At 41.7% G+C, this 23,446-nt stretch overlaps 1 protein-coding gene across 1 annotated transcript in view; it reads left to right on the top strand.

Annotated features, from left to right (window-relative positions):
- The window catches only part of LOC109030630 (uncharacterized), a 148,397-nt gene that overhangs the window by 22,987 nt on the left and 101,964 nt on the right, over window positions 1-23,446 (top strand). The window contains exon 2 of the mRNA XM_019041692.2: window positions 22,831-22,866. The gene's annotated coding sequence lies outside the window, so the exon portion shown is untranslated. The remainder of the gene's footprint in view (window positions 1-22,830; window positions 22,867-23,446) is intronic.

The following is a 23,446-nucleotide window of genomic DNA, read 5'->3' as shown; positions in this document are numbered from 1 at the left end:
GGAGTAATTTCACCCGGTTAAGGAAAAACGTCGTATGAACGATCAAACGTTGCCAATTTTTTATATTAAAAATGTATCTCATTGTTAAGGATTGATCTATAAGGATAACTCTTTTGCCGCGCTGAGGAAAAACGCCGTATGAACATTTGAATGTTGCCAATTTTCTTGAGATAAGAGGTTTGATCTCGGGAAATGTTAAGAATATTTTTTCTTGGAATTTACCTTTAAAAACAAATGACGGGAAAATCCTCCGAAAATCATCCAGAACATTTTTTGTTGAACTCTCCAGGTAGTTCATAACTGGCTAAAAAATTATGGTAACGCCGGAATTTTTAAAATGCCTAGCACAGTTAGAGAAACTCTGGAAATCGGGGAAAATTATCTGGGGATACGAGCAAACGAGCCCAAAATCCGGCGGAAAATTGTGTTTCTGGACGATGGCCGTGATATCCTGTATTTTTTTGAAAATTTCAAAGAATAATACAGGTTTTTATATAATTTTATTTACCACGGAAAGAATTTCTGTTAAGATCGGTTTTCCACTCTGAGCAGGGTCCGTCATGAACAGTTTTCACTGTATTTATAACTGATCTAGAAAATAAATATTCTTAAGAGGAAATTTGGCGACCTGCAAATATTCATACGACGGTTTTTTTTATCAGCACGGCAGAATTCATACCTGGCCGCGTGGAGTTTAGCACCACCCTGACAAATCCTTCGGTGTGAATTGGGTCGTTGTGCTACCCTGGACTAAAAATAATCCCAGTTGACAGCTGAAGAGCTTACACGAAGGAGGAAAAATTAGCGGAGCTATCACCGAGCAGGTCGACGCCTCATGAGTACATTGAAAAAGGTGCGTCCAACTGTTTTAATCGGGTGTAATCCGAGTATTAAAAGGGGGAAAAAATGAATAATTCGACGTATTTTATTTCTAGTGTATCACGCGATGGAAAATTTCTCCGGCTAAAGATAGGCTTCTGGAAAAAAAAGGAGAAAAGTGCACTTCGTTAATTTTTTGTCTTCACAGCATATGATTGCCACAGGTGAATGATTCACAGACCAGTTCTCTTTTTCTCGAATATGCTGATTCACAAAAGCTGCGTGTGATGATTCGTGATATCGTGTTCTCTGCCGCTTACTGCACTTCTATTGTAAACAGTTCTGTAATCAAAGTTTGTTTAATGGCATGTGGGGAGCTAAACACGGAATACGATAAGAGATGCCCATTAATTTTACATTGAAGGACGGTCCAAACTTCTACCAGGCCAAAGGCCCCGTGGAATTTTTCAACTGTAAACCTGACTTTCTGGAAAATGTTACCTGTCCGATTATCATGCAACGATTTGTATTCCCACCTTACATCATAAATTGAAATTTTAAATGCTCAAGTGAAAATATTAAGGTCAATACTTGACAAAATCCGGATCGCTCCACTGCTCAATAATTTGAACCGCGCACGTTTTTGGTACCATATCTTACATTTGAAGTTTTGGAAAGAGAGCGTGTCTTTTTTCTTTAACCATTAATTCCTGCGAAAAATTCCTCAAGACATTTGAAAGCTCTTGAAATAATATTTATAATTAAATCCCAAGCTTAAGAAAGCTCATTTTGTATCGGCTGAAATTGAGAATATAGCCTGCGCCCATAAGGAAATGCATTTCCAAGGGATAGGGCCGAATATTTAAGCAGTTTTATCCTTCCGGTTGGCGGATTGAACATTTTCGAGACAGTAAGTATTGCTTGTACCTATTCATGGCAGTACCGTAGTAATGTACACTTAATCTGGAGCTTTGGAGTTTTCATCAAAGGTTCCATCAAATATAAAATTATCCATGAAGGCACTTGCACACTGAAAGAAAGGGATCATATTATTCCCAACTGTACTCCTGGCTGATTTTGGCGCCAGATATAACAGTAGTTGCACCAGCCAGAGGTATGGTTTATCCAACCACATTTTCAGTTGACTTAACCATGGTTTGTGCAACCACTCTAATATCTGGCACCAAAATCAGCCAGGAGTACAGTTGGGATTGTGATACTTTTTTTTCCGTGTGCAGTTTTAGATTTTTTCACCGGTTATCATGCCCTGCATCCTGCATGCTTGGGACGCAGTCGGCACTCTGGCGTGATGAGCTTGCAGTATGGTGCAGCGGGAAACGAAGCCGGTTCGGTGCCCGGATATTTACGCATGGCTGGTCCAACGGTGCGGTGGCGTCGGTGGCGGTGCATTAGGTGCGGCTCTACGCGGCATGCATTGGCCCCAGAGACAAGAGACCCTCCACTGGCCTCCTAGCGACAGGTGGAAGATTTTACTTTCGGGGATTCAACAGTTCCTTATGGACAATTATTAGGGAGCAACAGTCATCACCTCAATTTCGGCTGTTGACCTACCTACATGGTCAATGATGAGCTTCGGGTGACGTCATGAGCCAAACAAGTTTCGCAAACTTCGGCTATTTTCAACTTGTTTGCAAAACGAAACTGCCAACACGTTGTTAAACATCAACCATGTAGGTAAGTCAACAGTAGAATGCTGAAGTCCCGAAAGTAAAAGCTTCCACAATGGCCAAGATACTAGTGGAGGGTCTCTTGTCTCTGATTGGCCCTCCGAACCGGGTTCCAGGTCGCGTTATGTTATCGCTTATCGGTTAAGCGACAGTTATTTATCCTCCATCCAGCATCTCTCATCGCCGCCAACATGCGGTCGCCCGTTTTTTTGGAGCTATTGTTCTCGGCTCGTCGATTTACAAGTTTTTAAAAAAAAAAATTATGGAAGGTCTTGCACCGGTTTCTCGGGAATTTGCAGAGGCTTGAATTTTAATGAATTTCCTTCATGACTGGAAAACTATTGATTGTAAATTGGTTGAACATGGAGCCATCTTCGATATTGGAGAAGTCACGATGGAGTGATCCAAGTGGCTGAAATACACACTGGAAAAAAACACATTGGATCTAGAGCTCCAGACTCTTAAAAACATCGACAAGAAAAAATACTCTTGATTCAATCAGAATCTAGCTTAAATCAAGAACCAAGCCTCTTAATTTGAGCGGATTTCCTTTTGATTTAAGCTTAAATCTGATTGAATCAAGAGTCCTTTTCCTTTTCAATGTTTTCAAGAGTCTGGACTCTAGATACAATGTGTTTTTTTTCCAGTGCACGTGTTTTAATGTAAAATGCCACTATATCGTCCATCTTTTAATCTATTTTCCTTCTATACTAGTTAAGTGGGGACGTGTAAAAGATACTGTGATCTCACCTAATTAAGTACTTTTAAGCGAAGCAGTGAAAGTACCCCATGTTAGTCTCCAAATTCAAGAGATCTATCCTTTCATAATTATTTGCGAATTTCCAAACTTACGCTTAGTAGCGTCGCTCGTGAGATCCAGCTGAAGTGACATTTTAGAGAACTGAAACACTCAATGCCAATCCCTTAGTACCTCTCTAAGACTCATACCCGCTGTTGATTGAAAACATGGTTACAATGTACAGAACCTCAAGCAAGAGAGCGAGAACGCATCAAAAGAGAGTAAAGTCTGAAATACCAAACTAAAAATGCACGCATTCTTTAAAAAATCGGATGGAAGAAAGCTACCTCTAGATAGTTCTCGATCTTTAGTCACGAGTGGACGATGATCATAATATCTTGATACAACCATTCTAGCTCAGTGGACATCCTCATTGCGTTGGCCAAAAACTGCAGGCGCCCCGCGAAAGTATCAATTTACAATACGTGCAATACGTGCATTCACCAGGCGCTGACAATGATCAATGCTGTTCCCGTGAAGAATTTAAAGGGCCTCTTACCACCATCCATCACTATGCCATCATTAGATAGTGAATTAGCATCATCTAACACACTCATCCATCTTACAGAAACATCGTATGTTTGAGGGAGCCAGCAACTCGCACAGTCGCGCCACGGGAAAGATTCACGAAGCGCCTTCAACTCAGCGCATATGCAACACGGACATCCCTGGAACACGAATAGTTGTATCAAGGCGTTATCATCATCTAAGCGTCGCTTACGCGTCACAAAATGAAAAGCAGAGTTTAAAGGCTCATGATTGTAGTTGATTGACCAACAAAAAACTGAGAAACATATTCGGTGGTACGTGTCTTCCAACTCGGGCCATTGACACAACCATCTCAACAGCTACACCCACGCTTTACGCTCACTAGCACACGGTCACGAGCCGGACTTTTTACTCTATTTTCAGAATCCGCACGTCTTCGCGCATTAGGTGAAAACAAGACAACCTTCGAAAGTCACGCCTAGCCGAGATGGAAATCGGAGAAATTCGACTGTCGATTTTAAGCATCGCGTGCCGTATTTGGAGCTTGACATGGCGTCTCAGGATTCGCGGGCTCGAATAATTCGCCCACTGCACATGGTTTCAGCAACGAGCGAAGTTTTTTCACCTCCTTTTTCTATTTTCATAAAAACTATCCGGTGGCAAGTTTGAAAGTTGCCGCCTCCGTCTCGGAGTGCTTTGAACCCTGCGTTTGAGTTAATTGGGGGCCGCGGAGCAACGAATCCGGAACCACGGGAGCGGGCTAGGTGTTGGAGTTTAGTGCATTTTCGCTCTGGTTGAAGGATTGCACGCGCTGGACCTGGGCCGGTGGGTGATTCGTTGTCAAATCACGGATTAATCCCATCACTGAAAAAAATCTCGTGTATTTACTGAAAAGGGTAAATTTACCAAGAATTCAGGGTTCTATTTGATCCCAGTTTATCTTGTAAAATTACCATTTATGGAATTGGTAATTTACTGAGAAATCTCGGTAAAATTATTGAACTTCTCGGTAATTTACTGGACCTTGGTAAAACGCCAAATTTTCATCGACTGTGGTAGAATCACCGAGAAAAATGGCAAAGTTACAGGAATTGATTACCAATAAAAGTGGTATTCTTACCTGAAAAAAACGGTAAAATACTGGTTTTTAGGTAAGCTTACAGTCTGTCTTGGTAAAATTACCGATAATTGTAAAAAAAGTGAGATGGTAAAGGTACCAACGACCTTGATAAAAAAACGCCGATAATTTATTCTCAGTGCAAGATTTGATAAATAAAGTAAAATAAATTAAAATAAAGAGATAAATAAAACTATTTTAGCCTTCATAGTTTTATATTCATTAAAATTGGCAAATTCTTCGATTACAGATCACAAAATTAAAGAAAGAATTAAGTAGAATAAAATACGACTTCAAACGCCAAAACTCCGGGAAAATTTCATTCATTTCATTCAACTTCAAAATGCATAAAGTGATCAAAAATTCACTTTAATTACAGATACTATGATTAGAACAAGTGGTTTCATCACCATCAAATTAGTTTGATCTCGCACCCTAACGTAGTTTTTTTCCAAATTAAACAGATGAAAGGAGCCAAGTTCTTCGGTATAAAATGAATTAGGAGTAGTTTCAAGCTTGACTAACTACGCACTGTCTCCATTGAAAAACTAAAAGTCGAGAAAAAATATCTTTGATTGCAAAAGCAGGCTTTGATCCTTATCCATAATTTTAAGTCCCACGGAGGAATCAGACTTGAAACCTCTTGTTCGATCTTAATGTGACTACGGTTCTTTCTCCTTAAACTTGGTGCGTTTATTTTCCGTTTCCTCAAGTTGATTTATTTTTATTGCGTGTCACTAACTCTCAAAAGCTCAGCCCAATACCAAATATGCAACATCGACCGGAACTTGTAACGTGTATTCATGAGAGATTATTCCTAGTTGTAGCTCTTATTTACATTGTAATCACATTCGTAAATCTGCAAAATCGTGACAACGCCGCGTCGTGAATTTCTTAACGCGGTTGCACTCGAAACATGTAAGTCCAAGTGTCCGCCTGTGGTAATTGCAGACACTCTTTCGGGTGGAGTGACCGCTTTTCATGTCGACCGTGGCGCAGTGGCGTGGCGTGAACTGCGATGTATCGATTGTTATGCCATTTAAACCTATGGTAAAGAATCGATTATTAAGGTGTTCGCTGCGAACACCCTGTTTATCGATCCTTTTCCATGGGTTTAAATGGCATAACAATCGATATATCGCAAAGCACGCCACGCCACTACCATGGCGGTCATTTTAATTGAAATTAATTTCACTTCTTGGAGGAATTTTCAAGGAGAGGAATATTCCTTGGCTCATCACGAATTCATTCTCCAACCATTTTTATATTCATTTTTTTTATATGTATTTATGTTTTTACCTTTGTAAACACAGTTTTCATGTATCTGGAAAACAATTTAGTGTATCATGAAGCAAGTGTATGTGCATTTTACCAGAATAAATTGCAAAAGAGGGGTATCAATATAGGCCGTTTTTGGGGCCCACCGTGCATTTGCTCAACTTTTTTACGATTTTTTTGCTCATTGAAGGTCTTTATTTAACTAAATGTATCGTGATTTGGTCATTTTTGGTTTCTTTTTAGGTACAATACTTACCTAAACATGGGTCAAGTGGCTGATTTTGACAAAGAATGCGGATTTGGTAGATTTGCGGTCGAATGCCGGAAAATGGAGGTTTTTCGCCAAAATCGGCCTTTAGACCCACGCTAGGGCTGTATTAGGCCCATAAAGAGACTAAATCATAAGAAATTCTAAAAAAATATGGACGTTTAATGAACAAAAAAACGTAAAGTTGAGGAACCTCAGCGTGAGTGGGCCCAAAAACGGCCCCTATCGATATCCCTCCGTTCGCAGAGGTTTAGTCTTTTGTCCAGCGTGTGCATAACAGAGTATGAAATTTCGCATTAAAAAACGTAACCTTGTTTTGAGATGGGATCCGTCGCGTGTATACCGCCAAATTTTTCAGGATCCATAGAGACGTTTTACAGCTTTTTGGCAGCAGAGCAAGTAAGTACAAAGTGTGTGAGAAGTCGCGGCAGCCATGAGCCGCTTTTTTTCATCCTCTAATTAGCGCCAACGCTGAACTTGTGCTTCCTAAACTTTGCTCATTTGAATCGCTCTGATTCACTCTCAACCACTTTTGATTTATTTGCCGTATCTTTTAACATGAGTTATCTAAAATCCCATTTTTTTGTCCGCCGTGTGGCCCAATTCCATGAAATTTGCTGTTAGTTACCGAAATCATGCAATTCAGCTCAATTTCGAAACAGAGAAACAAAATCAAAATCTGCACATTTCTCCGTCAATTCAGTTTTATTCCAAAAGCGGATCAGGACCTATGAGGACGCTGACTGGCCCTAATTACAATATGGATCTGTATGAATTGTCTATTCATACTTTTTACTTGTGTGATTAAAAAATACGCTCTCATTGGAATATCTCAACAATCTAGAGCTCTTAATTAATTTTCTGCAGGATAAACTGATTGTCTCGGTAATTTTCCCACTAGCATGGCCTCGAAAATGAACATAGAGAAAAAAATAGGAAAAACACGATTTCAAACTGGTTGGTCTCTCCCCATAGAGTTGAAACGCTGTACAAGAACAGGAAAAAACTTCTGATTACCACTTGAGATATCCTATACTTTTCCCAGAATTTTCCGGCTCGAGAAAAACTTGAATCATGAATCGTGTCTTCGTTTTAGTATACATAGTGAAGAGAAGATACACGTTTCGACAGCATGCGTTTGAATACCGGTCGACCTTGCAAGAATAAAACAATTGATTATTAGGAGCAAGATCAGTGTACATTTCTAATAGTTTAAAGTCTATTTGAAAGTTAAATACATAACAGGAGTTCGGTACTATCTCAACAGCTGCATTTTAATACCAACCAAATATGCAAAGAAAACATATCGATGGCTTAAGTGCGATACCACGTAACTCAATTGTGGTGTTTCAAAATGTCCGCTTCGATTTCATTTTTCGAGGAGAAACAAGCCAACTTTATAGTTTGAAATTTTCACAGAATATTCTGCTAATGGAAAAGAAAAATCAAAGAGGTCTTCGATGAATTACCTTGACCGGTTCTTCAAGGAAACTAAGAAGTATGGCAGGAAATCTTCAACGTCGCAAACGGAGATACGTGGTTTCGCTCTTTGGCCACCTATATTGGACCGCGTTAAACAAGAAGGAACCAAGCCACATCAGATATTGCCAAATTTAATCGGGCAATTTAATTTTTTACATGAAAACGATTGTGCGGATTTTCGTGCAAATTTTAGTGGATTTTCTCCATAGTACGAAGCAAATTCCTTAAAATTTTCAGAGGAATCCACACAAACGGTCTCTGGTAAAAAAACATATTGCCCTGTTAAATTTGGCAGTAGCTGATGTGGCTTGATTCCTTTCTGTTAAACGCGGTCCATATGATCCTTTCAGGAGCAAGACTTTTGCCCTTACACATCAACCAGCCAAGGACACTGTGTGTATGTAGTTTAATTCTTTTTCTCCAAAAATTCCGCCCTCTGCTCTGTGGGTAGGTTTCGCGAACCGAAGCCTACTCACGGTTGATTTTTTTTCGGACTGACGTCACTTCAGAACTTCTTTTCTTGGCATGGCAGGTCACCGAGTGGCAAGTGGCGGTTTAGCGAGTAACCGAGGTGCTAAATTCCAGGCCCCTTTTTGGGTGACAGCTCCAACAGAGGGCGTGAATTGCGCAAGGTGCGCCTTTACGCCCGCCCGCGCCTCTTTTTCAATCGAGTTCATTGCCAGGTCATTAGAATCCATGATTATACGGCCAGAATTAAGATATCAATCGCAAATCATTCAACTAGCGAAAATGCCATGTTCATGCTGGGTTCATATGGACGTATTTCTATCAAACGGACCTGAGCGCCATAGGGTAAGGATCACTGAAAAAAATGAGTTAGCGTCAGATGACTAAAAATGGTTTCTATACACTAACTCATATTGTGTGATTTGGACACACATGATTTTTGGTTTCTGTACACTAACCACTATTAGTGCTGGGAACTAATTCCGCTACTCTACCTCGCATTCGGTAGGGTTGGGTCAACCTAACCTCAAAACTGAGAGAGGAGAAAACGGCTTAGCGAATGATAACTGGACAATACTTTCAGGAAAAGAAGATTTCTTAAAAGATGAGAGGTAAAAATCAACTGACCGGTTCCAAATGAACGACAGAGGAAAGGAATATCCCATAGGTATGTGCAAGTAGACAGAATTATCCTTTAGAGAGACACACACTCACACATGAAACGACCGAATAAACATATCTCGTCCGAACACTTAAGATATTCTTTTGAAATTACGGGAGAACACTAACTATAGAAGTAAGCAGTCTAAGTTCACAGATTTTCGTAAAATATAAACTGAACGCGGAACGCTTTAATCGCAATTTAATACAGAAGATTGACGACTGCAACGAATATCATGCTTGTTTACGTTTTGAATCGAACAGACGAGTCCTAACCATAACAGGTTTATTTATGTTGCTTTCGAACGTTTTCAAGAAAGAGTGGACACTATAAATCAGAGTATTTACATTGTCGAACGAGCCCGAAATTTCACATTTCAATTGATTTTCACGAGCTGACGCGATTGAGGCTGTTGTACCGACGCAATTTTTTCGAAACTAAATAAATGTAACGGACAATGTGGCAGTTAGTGTTGAGGGCGAATTAGTTTGACCCGAAGGTGAATTTGTCTTACCACAGCGCTAATTTTACAGCTAGTGCTGTTTTCCAATTCTGGTTCGCGCTCTAGTAAAGTCAGGTCAGCGTATGAAGCGAATTGATTGGTGCTTCAGTACAATAAATTAGTTATGAAGCCTAATTTTGATTCTACTTGGCGAGAACTTACCAAATTAGTTCTCAACGCTAACTACTTTTTTTTCAGTGTAGAGGGGGGGCTTGGATTGGCGGCGGAATCGGGCTTCCGGCTTATTCCGTCCTATACTCGCAATGCTTTTCCATGGCGCTTAGGTGCTTAGGTCCGTTTGACAGAACGCGCTATCCGGCATTCTAAATTCCTCAAAAGGAATTCAAAGTGGCGCTTAGTTCCGTTTGATAGAAATACGTCCATATGTAAGTCATTTAACGATCGCTCAATACCATGTTCTAATATTACTCATTTTTCTGACCAAGAGGGGTATTGAGAATGTCCGACTTCGCACCCGCTTAAGAGCGTGAAATTGTAAAAACGCCCTAAAACGTTTAAAGAGTGGAAGTTCAAAAGCTAAAGACATGATAAGAATAATACACAAAAAACATCTCTAAGAATTTAACTAAAAACACAAGGAAATGTGCCCCCAAGGCTTAAAACAAAGCCCAGCTCCTTTTTTTTTGTTATCACAAATGGGGGTGATCTAAAAAGTTAGGGCTGAGCACCAAGATGTTTTTTCCGTGTTGCTTACCCATCCTCTTGTGTTTCTTATCTAAAGGCATGCTGACGCTGAGCTCTCAACGTACTTTTCATATCATACTCGGTTGAAAGTAACCGAAGATCGTGAGGAAGAGAAGTTTCCCAAGCTACAGATCGACGGTGTAAGTCGGCAATCACATATCTCGTTTGCGGTGTCTGAAAATCTCCGCCTCTTTGTTATTTTTTTAAATGAGAACAAATTGACAGCATTCCTTGAAGTTTTTGCAGAAATTTCTTCGCTCAGAGAAGAAAAATCACGGCAATTTTAAAGAATTGCCGTTGAGTAGTTTTCCGTTGAAAAAATAAAGTATGACAGAAAGTCAGCGACGTCGCAAACCATGTGATTACCGACTTACACCGTCGAGATGCTTTGGACTGTCCCTTTGACCTGAGGGTACGTGCCAATTCCAAATTACTCCTTTCGCAATGAAGAACACAGAAAGTTAGAATAGGTGCTGCCTAGAATTTACATTTTTAGAACAGTAGGCTTTAACACCAGAAGAAATCGTCCTCATCTGAGGTATGTACAGAGACACCTCTTCCGTTAACTCGGCGGCAGTTTAATTAAACAGCGTTCCGTCTTCATCGGAGCCGTCGGTGATTTTCCGAAATTAAAAGCCCACTTTTTTTTGCACCCGTCTTGATTCAAGTCGCTCGTCTGACTTGCGTAATTACAGCTGGGTAATGGTTTATTGGTGTATCGGTGCCGAGATTCGACGCTTTGGCGTCGACCTTGGCGGAGCAGAGAAGCTGTGTTAATTGACGAGTTTTATTTTTTGAAACTCGCACGGTTGGCGGGGGGTGGGGACGGCGATGGACGGTGACAATGACATGGATCCGAGAGCGGGGGGGGGGGGGGGGGGGACCGCTGTACTAACTTGCATATGATCAGAGCGGAACCTTGACTCGACAGGTTAGGGAGCTCTCCAGCTGCGAAGCCAAACATTTAAGCAATTTCGCCGCCCGAAAGACGGTTTTTTTTTCATTGACTCCCGACGAACCAATTAATTACGGAGATTCGCAAGCAGATGATCAGCGACCTCGTCTCGCCGTGCCCACGAGGTAGTTTCGAGATGGAAAATTTCGTTGGTTGCTCGAGAAAGCTAATTAAGGTTTGTTTGTGTAGAAGGGTATCGCACGAATGAAGAAGTTGGTAGTTGTCTCGAATAACTTGAGTTGTCACTCATTTCGAATAAAACTCTTCTGAGGGTATATACAGTGGCAAAACTTGACTATTTTATCTTTTCTCGTCCCGACACGCGAAATCACAGTTCATTAATTGTACTCGACTGCGTGTGATTTTTCAACTTGAACCGTGTTGTAATCTATAGGGATCGAAGTTTTGCAGCGAAAAGTTAAAAACGAGAAAGTTCTCGGAATGGTCGTTCCTGGTAGCCGATGCTCAGTAAGTGCGTGATAAAAGTACATGTGTACACGCGTTTGTTTTCCTGCCAAAGTTTCCCGAAATTTATAATTTTGCCGGGAAATTAGATCCCTAATCCTTCTAATAAAGCATTCCTTAAATAATTTTTTTCAGTGTTCTAAAATCATAATTAACTCGCGGAAAAATCGGGCTCAGGGACTTAAAAACTATACAATAATTTGACATTGTCAACTTTAAAAGTCGCGAGAAGTAAAGGAATACATTCACTTTTAAAACATGAATTAAGAGAGCAAGTACCGTGTTCTACCCCTCTTCCTTAGTTTCGATTCGACTCCTGTTTAACCTTACTAGGGAGTATGCTCCCTGACCGCTTCACGCCTCCGGCGTTATGCGTTACTCTTCAGTGGCGTGGCATGCTTTGCGATGTATCGATTGATACGCCACTCAAAGCTATGAAAAAAGATCGATTATCAGGATGTTCGCAGCGAACACCTTAGTGATCGATCCTTTACCATAGCTTCAAATGGCGAGATATCGATAATCGATCATTCACGCCACGCCACTGTTACTCTTATGATTTCATATTATTGAGGAAGATTAGTAAAGTCAGCAATCTTGATTAGTAATTTCTCTCAATTAAAAGCTCGATTTTGATTCAGCTGCAAATTATTACTTAACTCAGAAGCAATGCTATATTTGAAAGATGTACGCTCGTCGAAAATTGTGGACGAGAGCTCTTTCGGGCCTAATTTGGGTTCGTCGGCCGCCTAGTCGAGACGAAGACGTGGATGGGAGATGCACCGCTTCAGGTCGGTTGGGTCGTTGCGCAACGCTCCAATGACGAAACCACGTGGTTTCGGACGGATAATCGGATCCTCCTTAATCCTTGCTCCATGCAAATATCAATAACTGCCCGTGAAATATCGTATCGATCATGTTAGTACAGCACTCGATTTTTTTCTCTGTGCTCGTGGGCGAGCTGCACAAGTACACAGAGGCTCATCGAACCTCTTTCCTAACTGATTTCCTCACGATTATTTGTAATTGAGTTGTTATTAAAAGGGATTATGTCCATTTTCAGATGAGCCTTGATCTACTTAGTATTAGTGTCTTGAGGTGAGGCTCATCTGAAAATAGACGTGTCCCCTTATAGGAGAAAAACTCGCTGTATTTTCCTTTAAGATCGAAAGTGAAAAGCGAAATAATCCTAAGAATAGTACGAACGATAGAACGAATTAACTATTTTGGATTATGATCAGGATACACGATCCTAAATTGAAATTAATCAATTATCGTTGTCAATACCTGATTCACGTCCATAGTTACTTCATCGTTAGAAAATGAAGCCTCATCCTGTGAAATCGAGAGAAATTTACCCCTTCAGAAAGTAACATACTTATAGCATTATTGCGCGTGAAATGTTCGATAATCAAACGGTGCTTTGATGACGGCGCAAAGATACAACTATTCGTACTTGATGGATGTCCGTATTGCATAGCTGCAAAATTGAAGGCGGGATGTCGCGAGACGTGAACTCGCAATGATCCGATCTATGCCACTAGTGAGTTGCCGCTCAAATTAGGCAGGAAAGTTAAAAAACGAGGCCTAATTTCGTCTCTTCTATTTTCGAGTGTGTTGCTCACGTAGCTCTTGAAGCACCACTACAAATAAGACTAACAGAACCAGCACAATGTGGAAATAGAGCGAGGGAAAGGACTGTGTCGATGACGGCGTAGAGATACAACTATTCGTACTTGATGGATGTCCGCATTGCATAGCTGCAAAATTGAAGGCGGGATATCGCGAGGCGTGAACTCGCAATGATCCGATCCATGCCACTAGTGAGGTGCCGCTCAAATTAGGCAGGAAAGTTAAAAAACGAGGCCTAATTACGTCTCTTCTATTTTCGACTATGTTGCTCGCGCAGCCTTCGAAGCACCACCAAAAAGTAAGACAAACGGAACCTGCACAGTATGGAAATAGAGAAAGGGAAGGATCGTGTTGATAACGGCGTAGAGATACAACTATTCGTACTTGATGGATGTCCGTATTGCATAGCTGCAAAATTGAAGGCGCGAATGCACTGCTCTGTGCTGCCAATGAGGTGTTCCTCGGATTCGGGAGAAAAGTTTAGAAACGAGGCCCGATTGCGTCACTCATGTCTTCGGATGTGTTGCTGACGTAGTCGCTATTTAGGGTATCATTTGAAAGTTTCTTTTTCTAGGAGCCTCTATAATTTTAGGAGCTCAGTCCTCGGGACCTCTATAATTTTTTCACTTATAAAATGATGATAATGATGCAATCACTTAATGAAAAGAAACTTAATTGTTGTGATCGCCCCTTAACCAATGGCGTGGCCCAACTTCAATATCTGATGTGTGAGATCAGATGACGAACCATCGGGTTTCGATGGGTCTCTGAGCTGTATCTATAAGGCCATCTAGGTTAAGTCGATCAGCCCGATTTGGGAGCGGTCATTGAGCTTCATCTCATCGATGATCTCACAGAGGCAGCGAAACGAAAATACACGAGGTGGGTCTGGTATTTTCGGCGATCAGCGTCGGCCGCCACGACCGCACCGTGCCATTTGACTATTTTGCCGTGCTAAGGAAGAACGCCGTATGAACATTCAAGCGTTGCCACATTTCCCTCAGTAAAATGTTTATTTTTGAGGAAAGTTATGAATATTTTTCCTTGAAATTTCAGGAATTTAGGTGAAATTGCAAACAACATTATCTGAAAATTGGAAGAAAAATATTTATAAGTTTACTAGGAAATTCGTGTTTTGGAGATGGAAATTTGGCAACGCCTGAAGGTTCATACGGCGTTTTTCCATAGCACGGCAGTATTGGTCAGTCTCATCACGTCGACCCACTCGGCTGAAGAGCTCCGCGCAACTTGCATTTACGGCGACGCACGATCCTCGCTCATTTTCGCGTTTCGCAACAGCGTCATCGGAGGAGAGCATTTCTGCCGCGCTAAGGAAAAACGCTGTATGAACCTGCAGGCGTTGCCAAATTTCATTTGATAAAACTCGAATTTCCTGGTAAACTTGTGAATATTTTTCTTCCAATTTTTCAGAGAATTTTGTTCGTATTTTGGTCTTAAGTTCCTGAAAATATCAAGGAAAAATATTCATAATTTTCCTCAAAAACAAACATTTTATCAAAGGAAATTTGGCAACTCTCGAATGTTCATACGGCGTTCTCCTTAGCACGGCAGATTTGGGCTCCACCCCCTGACCGCTTCGCTACCCGGCCCCCAGAAGATGTCTCCTTATCTCATACAGGTGAATACTAGTCACGAGGTGGGTGAGTGGGACCGATGAAAAGCGGTGATTGCAATCTATGCTCGCAAGTTCATCGAAATTAATGTTGATCAATGGAGCATCTCCAGGCTTCTTCGTCGTTTTACGGCTTTTACACGAGGGAAAAAACTTCGTGCGTTGGACCCGAACAGTGGCGTAACTCACCAAGCACGGGCCCGCACATAGACTACATTTTCTGGGCCCCCCTCAATACTCCCCCTCCCAAGGCTCGAAAAACGAATTGAGTTGTTTTTTTTTCCAAAAAAAAAAAAAAAAAAAAAAAAAAAAAAAAAAAAAAAAATTAAAACTTCCAGCAGGCCACTGGACCCCCTAGAGCCGAGCCTCCCTTCGTATTGCGAGCTCTGTGGACCCTACATTCACGCAACTGGACCCGAATTTCAGGTCATATGGATCTCTGAAGTTTTGGATCGTGTATACGAAACTTGAGGTCTACTCGCCGAGGTTCGGTTCACAAATTTTCAAGTACTTTGGTACTTCGGTCGAAATTTCCATTGAGTCAACCATGTTGCCGAAGTACTTCAGACGTCTGACCCGAACTCCTGCAGCTGGACCTCAAGTTTTCGGATGCACGATTCAAAAAATCTTCAGAGATCTATAGTAAGATCTAAACGTCGGCTCCCACGCATCCCTCTCGTCAACGCTTAATCTTAAAACTCGCAAATATTTGCTTTAAAAAAAAAAAAAAAAAAAAAAAAAAAAAAAAAAAAATCAATTGAATACCCGTCACAATAATTTCCACGCCCAGCCATTTGAGTTTTCTGATCTAACTTTTGGGTCATCCCATGACACCATGAAAAACGTTTCTTCCGAGGCGGACCGAACCGAGCTCCTTGAGCGGTCTGGTGGAGCCCCTCCAGAGGTCACTCGGAACTCTTGCGACGCGAGAGTGAAGAGACTCGTTGCCAAAATGTCCGACTCACCGTCCAACAACTCGTTTAAAATCCGATTTTCTCCATACAAGACGGCAACTGCCGCGGAGAGGCGCATACAGAACCGGTTGCGTGAATCGTAGGTCCGAGTGGTTCGCTCCGCGGCTGGCAGATGGCGCCAGGGAGCAGGGCGTTCGCGTCGAACCGGTGCGCGGCCGGTTCGCTCACGAGGATGAGTCCAGTTTCCGGACCCCGATTCCTGTTCCCGGAGCTCGAGACCCGCCGACGGAAGTGCTCCAATCGCTCCTTTCCCACTTGTTTAAATAATAATAGCATGTTTCATCGCAGCTGTTTGTAACTGTCTCGGATCTTTTGCCCGTCGCTTGCGGATGTTACGCCGCTCCGGAAAATCCTCTCGCTAAGATGCTGGCACGGCTCCTACGGATTACGTGAGGTTAAATCGGTGGAACATCGCAAATTGCGACTGGAGTTGAGGAGGTGCATCTTGGGAAAGAAACGGAACGTCCTGCTCAAACTACCGAAGTGGCTGGCATTGAGAACCGTGGCCCGTTTTCCCCTGAAAGTTATTTTCAATATTCGCCACTCGAGGCTAGGACTATACTGCCGTGACAAGGAAAAACGCCGTATGAACATTCGAGAGTTGCAAAATTTCCTTCGATAAAATGTTCATTTTTGCAGAACGTTATGAATATATTTCCTTGAAATTTGCAGGAACCTCAGGTGAAATTGTGAACAAAATTATCTGAAACATTGGAAGAAAAATAATAAGTTTACCAGAAAATTCCTGTTTTATCAGAGGAAATTTAGCAACGCCTGAAGGTTCATACGGCGTTTTTCCTTGGCAGTATAATTCTTCATTTTGGGGATACGGTTGAAACGTGTACTCTAGTCGAAGCTCAAGCCGGCGGGCTGATAATTGAAATTGATAGACAAAGCGATAAACAAAGAGGACATACGGAGTATGGGGCGATCTTATTGGTTGAAATGCATGTTTCTACAGACTTAGGAGAAAACAATGGACTAACTATAAGTGTCTCTCGTGGGCTGCCGTTTCGTAGTCCATTATCTCCCCTCTTTGTCCATCGCAACCACCCACTTCCACCAACAGGGTTCCTCCATATCCCTTTTGTCTTTTTTTGTTTATAGCTTTGTCTATCAATTTCAATAATCGGTCCGCAGGGGTGCGAAAACTTCAGGACCACGCGACCATTTTGGTCATATCGACGGTAAAACTGGACTGGAGACATGCATATTTCGGTTGCGGTGTTCCGAAATCTCCACTACTATTTTATATTTTAGAAGGAGACCAAACCAACATCATGGATTGAAGTTTTTATGGAATATCCTTTATGGAGGGAAGAAAAATTACTGAAATTTTTAAAAAAAATGACGTTCAGTAGTTATCCAAGTAGTCTGCTTCGCTGCAAATCGAGATAGGGATTTCTGCAGTTTCACTATCGGTGTGTTGGTCACGTGAAATGAGAAAACCTTCACAAAAATGTCCGGTATTCGTGGGGATTTGCCGTTTTTTCCCCCATTTCGAATTTCCGAATTTTTAACCGAGATTTATACAATTCGGACCCTTTTACTGCTGAAAGCCCCCTTTCACACGTAGTTCCCCCATTCTGTCCGGTATTCGTGGGGATTTGCCGTTTTTTTGCCCAGAATGGGAGAACTTTCAGCAGTAAAAAGATCAGTGTTGTATATCAATTGTTCTAACAAATCTCCAACCAATCCTCTAACAATTCTTAGTTTTTGATTCATTCGAGCAAATGAATTTCCAATAGGTTTAATGGAAAGTTATCTACACAAAGCCATTGCATTCACTTGGCTACGTACATAATGAATGAACCTGATGATTATTTAACGAGGGGCCATTTTGTTTACATCAATGAACGCAAATAGGATGGCTCGCCACCCAAACGTGATGTACTTCCCAAGGTTTGAACTATGAGTCAATTTTCTGAGGAGACACGGAGGTTTCCAGAAGACTATTTTAGTACACTTCGACTTAAGAGTATAGACAGGTGCCAAAGAACCAAAATCCGGACGTAAAAATTCAAGACACGAAGCGCGCTCACCGGCCATTCGGACTGCGCACGACTCACAACCTCCACCGCACATCCGCGTGCCCGTCACCCCCCCCCCCCCACCCCCACCCATACCAAATAAAAAAAGAAAGAACAACAGTGAGGGTTATAGTATCGACGGTGGAATCAAAAATTCCGGGCGCATGCGCTATTCTTTTCCTGCAGCGTTGCCGAACCATTCATGGTTGGTCGGTTTTATGTTAAACAATGATATTAAATATTCATAATTCGCGGATTAAAAGGATTGTTTTCAGGCTGTTCGGATTTTTTTCGTGAGGATCCAAAAAATGTAAATCCCCTAATTATTTCGATAAGCTAAAAATAATAATCTGAAGAAATGTTCCCGTTAGCGATTGGAGTCCCGTGACTTCGCGGACGAAATTCTTGTCATTCATTGTTTGTGACATTTAATATTTTCGAATGTCGAATCGATGCACAGTCGTTTAAGTTCCTGAAATATATAGGAAGATTCGGTTGCGTATGTAAGAGGATTATGTCTCAACCGCTTACAAGTCTTACAGATTTGAAACAAAATTATGATGGGGGAAGACGATCATAATTTTAATGAAACGATAATTACATCAAGACCAACTCTCTAAGCAAAGATAGGGAGCAAATGCATTGACAGGGCTGCCACTTTATTTGGGGACTCTAAAACTGAAAACACGGCAACCCTGCTAATGTATTTGCTCCCTATCTTTGCATGGAGAGTTTGTCTTGATGTAGGGGTAGACTCTCAGGATAGCGTGGGATATCCCCTCCATTTTGGCCTCAGCTTGAGAGCTTTTTTGAGCTTGGGAGTTGATTTCAGAGAAAACCAGTGGCACCATCGTGTTTCTCGCGAAATATTACATAAGAACCAATTGTCAAATCGCAAATTCCTCACACATGCAACATCTCCATTGCCGTACATTTTTCCAGAGCTTTCGAAGTTTTCAGAAAGACCCTCGATGATTCCTGACTGATGGAACTATTTGCACTTGTTAGTCATTTCAGCCGAAATTGCATTCCGTGAGGTCGGCATTTGAACAATTCTCACGTGGCTCGGGCGCACGCGAGGCGGCAGCTCAGATCGGGTGTGACCGGGCCCCGGAATGGAGTCATTAATTTCATTGTTCTGGCCGCACGAAAATCCACGGCAGCCCGCAACCACCGCGGCCGCGTATTTCCCGGTAGGAGCCGGCCAATCGTGCCGCTGCTTGATCAGGCCTGACGATCCGTGGATTTTTCCGGGAATTTGCTTCCCGAGCGCCGCGACGCTGGCCAAGACACGACGCGATCCTAGATCGGGGCAAATGTTTGATGAAATGATGAGATATTGCGTCATCTATCTCGAGTATAGTTCTTCGCCGACCAACCTTGACTCCTCGTCGTCGGTTCCTTCGCGAGAGGAGAGGAAACGCGATTAGACGAGTTTCATGATTTTGGCAGAGATCCTGTTGGCCAACTCGAGAATCGGAAGTCGAGACGGCTGCGGGCTATTCCATGAAGATTTTGGAATAGGAACGCTCCAGTGAGTCGCTTTCAGGAAATGTGATATTCAGGCCGAATCGAAAAGCGTCGCAATACAGGTCAATCTGACACGGCACAACATTGGACCGAGTCAATAGAAGAAGTCGGACCAAATCTGGAAACTTTCAAAGCTTATATTTTCAAAAATATGAAACAAAACAGTTTAAAAGTGGTTTCATTGATTTTTTCGTGAAATTTCCTGTCGAAAACATTATTTGAAATTGAATTTGTGACGAAATAAACATAAGAATTTGAAATTTTAGCCACAAGTTTCATGTCCGACCTCTTTTATCAGTTCGTCCCACCCTGTGCGTCAGTTACTTTTCAGTTCCAAAAGGGTATGAATTCCACGAGGTGATAGTTTACATCAAATCGAGGTTGCCCTTTTTGCCTCTCATCCAGGACTTCCCACGCGTGCGCAAATCGCCCCGCGAATCAGGCAAATCGAAGCGCCTTCATTTATTATGTGTATGCAACAATGACATCCCCGGAGCAGGAATAGTTGTATCCAGGCGCTACAACCAAAGTTGCGTCGCGTTTATCGGCTGAGAAACGAACTTGAGAACCTTTTTGATCAGCGTTCGATTTGAATGCAACTTATGTACTATAGCGTGTTAGGCCAATAATCCCAACTCGAATACAACAATCTGTTTAAAATTGTTCCTCGCGTTTAATTTGTTAAGAAAAAAAAAAGAAGAAAAATCAACATTTTTTGAAAACAAAAATCAAAAAGAGAAAAAAGGAAGCAGCACTTTTTGAAAAAAAAAAAAAATTTACAGAACTTCATCGGAATTTTTTTCTCAGATTCCAGAATTATTCTCAGAAAATTTAAAGGATGTACTCTAGATAGTTTTATTTTGAAAAAATGAAGTGTATTCGGAGGTTTTCTTACGCGTACCTTCGGAGGTATGCCCTTTTCGACTACAGCGATCATCGATATTTGCCGCGGTTCAGTTCACACATTATTGTGCTCCCATTCCGCCCCTCCACGCTCACACTGCCACACGAGAGGTAATATTTCCCTTTTGGGAAAACGCACGGCAACGCAAAGGCGAGCGTTCCGATCTGATTCGGGCGATTGTGCTCATTATTTGAGCAAAGAATCACCCGTGGAGCACTCTTCGGACACGGATACGGTCATACGGTCCCAGCGCCGCGGATCAAGTCGCCCAGAGTCATCCGATACGGATTGCGGATACGGAGTACGGAGATCCGACTGCTCCACGCTCCATGTCCAATGTCCATGTTCCATGTGTCGAAACGTGAAACGGAGACCACTGGAAACGGACGCCGGCAGGGTCCGCGGCAGGGGAGGAAACAGCAGAGATCCTCAGAGTCACTCGGATGAGATAACACATCCGTTGGATTAACCCTCTGCTCATGATTTTCATCGTAATGAACTACGTGAGCACCGAGCATTAGACAGGTGTGAAGATGAAGCAAGTAGCTTTCGGCGTTGAAGACTCATTGAAGCTGCCGCGGTGTTTCTGGGTCGATAATTTTAAACATGACTGAGGTGAAGGGATACATTGACGGGTTACAGTGAGTGTAAAACGCTCCTTTCGGCTTCTTTGTCGTTGAATTTGCATAACCATCCAAATTGAAGGAGTCATCGCTTAAAAACATCAAACACTGGGAAAAAAACACATTGGATCTAGAGTCCAGACTCTTAAAAACATCGACAGTAAAAAGTACGCTTGATTCGATCAGAATCTAGCTTAAATCAAGAACCAAACCTCTTAATATAAGCGGATTTCGTTTTGATTCAAGCAAAAATCCAATTGAATCAAGAGTATTTTTCTTGTTAAAGTTTTTAAGAGTCTGGACTCTAGATCCAATGTGTTTTTTCTTCCAATGAATTACTATTTCCTTACATGTTCTGTTGGGTCAGCATTTGGAATACTAATCAGGGATAACAAAAAATCCTTGTTTTGGTATGTTGGTAATAGTGAATGCTATTATTTTCAGGACTGGGTGCATTATTCACCCGTTGTTTAACCTTCTTGTAGGACGTTGAAAGACGTGATAAGGGTAAAAGTTCTGTCTCCACGATCCAAACGGGAGTTCAAAATGTAACAATTAATCGGCATTTTGGTGACGTGATTGGTCAGATTTCGATATAGGTATGGCTCCACTTTAAGCTTCTGTTTTGATAGTGGAAACATGAGGGCTACCGCCACAGTTCAGCAAAAAGAAACCGGTGTCTGGTAAACTTGTCGGACGCACTGCTTTTCTAGCAGCACAACAGCCGATGAGAAGGCAAAATGACTACTGCGGCCTTAAAATTGTTGTCCACAAGGAAATGTCGGGTCCCCAAATCGGTAAAAATTTCCTCCTGTCGCCAAGAGGCCAGGAAAGGGAGTCTATTTATCTCCGGTACCAATGCGCAGTATACTTGATTTTTACATATTACATAATCTTTATTATCCTTTTCCTGGGTAAAAATCTAAGCCAATCTGATAGCATTCACAACAATGTAAATTTGCATTCCAAAAGCAAGGAGGAAGAATTCGCTCGTCAGCTACTATTAATCCGAGCGTGCGCGACAGAGTTATGACCACGATTTCCTGAGAAATGTGCCATTTAATCTCTGCGAACCATTGTAATTTAGATTTCGGCCGCCTGGTAGGAAATGACATTTGGGTTCAGAGCTCGAGGAAAAATGGATGCTGGAAAACTCATGCCGTGCTGAAGTAAAACACCGTACGAACATTCGATCATTGTCATATTTCCTTCGGTTAAATGTGTTCTTTTCGGAAAATTAATTAATTTTTTAAGGTAAATAAGAAAAATTACGGATTCAATTTTGAACACATTTTCGAGGTAAAAATAGACAGGTTTTCCAGAAAATTTTGTTCCAAGGGAAGAAATTTTGCAACGTCTGAATGCTCATACGGTGTTTTGCCTCATATCAGCACGGCACCACTGGGATGCGCACCGCTCGTCAAACGGGATGTTTTCTAGGTTATCCTAGGCCTTGACATTTCGCGACTCGCCGTTTAAAATTCTGGGAGGAAATAATTTGCAATTAGTTTTAGGAGACTTCATTGAGACCGAGTGTGTCGTCTGTCGAGTCGCGTCGTCTGGTCTGATCTCATTGATTTATTGCTTGTGACATCACACTATGGATTTTGGTTCAATGGGATGAAGATAAACGGTCCAAGCAGCGCTTCGCTGATTCTAACTTTTGTAACTGCGTGTTCAAGTCTCCCAAACTCCGCGATAACTTCCTTTTGATTTGTATTCATATAGTTTGGCGTTTTTGCAGTATTTTTGCCTATTTGTCCGATATAATTATACTAATTTAACATTTTTTGTTGTTTCTGTTATAGGTTTTAAATCCGGCGTCTTTTCTAGCTGAAACTTCGGTGAGTTCAAAATAATCTGTCCTTGAAAAAAATTACCCTTGGTCCCTTAAAGTAGGTATGACTTGAACCGTTGTGCACGACTGGCTCACACCTAAAAGTTTGCCCTGGGATAGATGCATTAAAAAAATCACTAAGATAAATATGTACGCATGTTTTCAACATTGATCAAATGAAAAGAAGGAGAGGAAAAGGATCATGCGAAAAAGGCATCTTGGGATGTTCTCATTTCCGGTTTGAGCACAAAATTGCGTTTAGTTAATAACAAAATCCAGTCTTAGGTTGAGTAATATTGATATTAATGCTTGAGGTACCTTTGTGCGTGACTGTCAAATTTACGTTGTCTTTGTGCGCTTGGTGATAAAAAAGTGACCAGCCATAAAGTATTGAACTTTCCGCTTCATTTCAGATTTTATCCTCTTACCCCTTTCTTTTGATATTGAAAAAGAAAATTGACAGCTATCTTCAACTGAATCCATGAAACGAGAGAGAGGCAGTGAGAGCAGCATGACTTCGAAGCCGGTGACTTCAACTCATTAGAAAGGCCTATTACTTCTTTAGTTTGTTTTCTTTCAAGACGCTT

The sequence above is a fragment of the Bemisia tabaci genome, chromosome 3 (assembly GCF_918797505.1).
Source record: "Bemisia tabaci chromosome 3, PGI_BMITA_v3".
NCBI classification, from domain to species: Eukaryota; Metazoa; Arthropoda; class Insecta; order Hemiptera; family Aleyrodidae; genus Bemisia; species Bemisia tabaci.
Note: the sequence above shows the minus strand (reverse complement) of the source record. Positions and strands in the feature narration are given on the sequence as shown.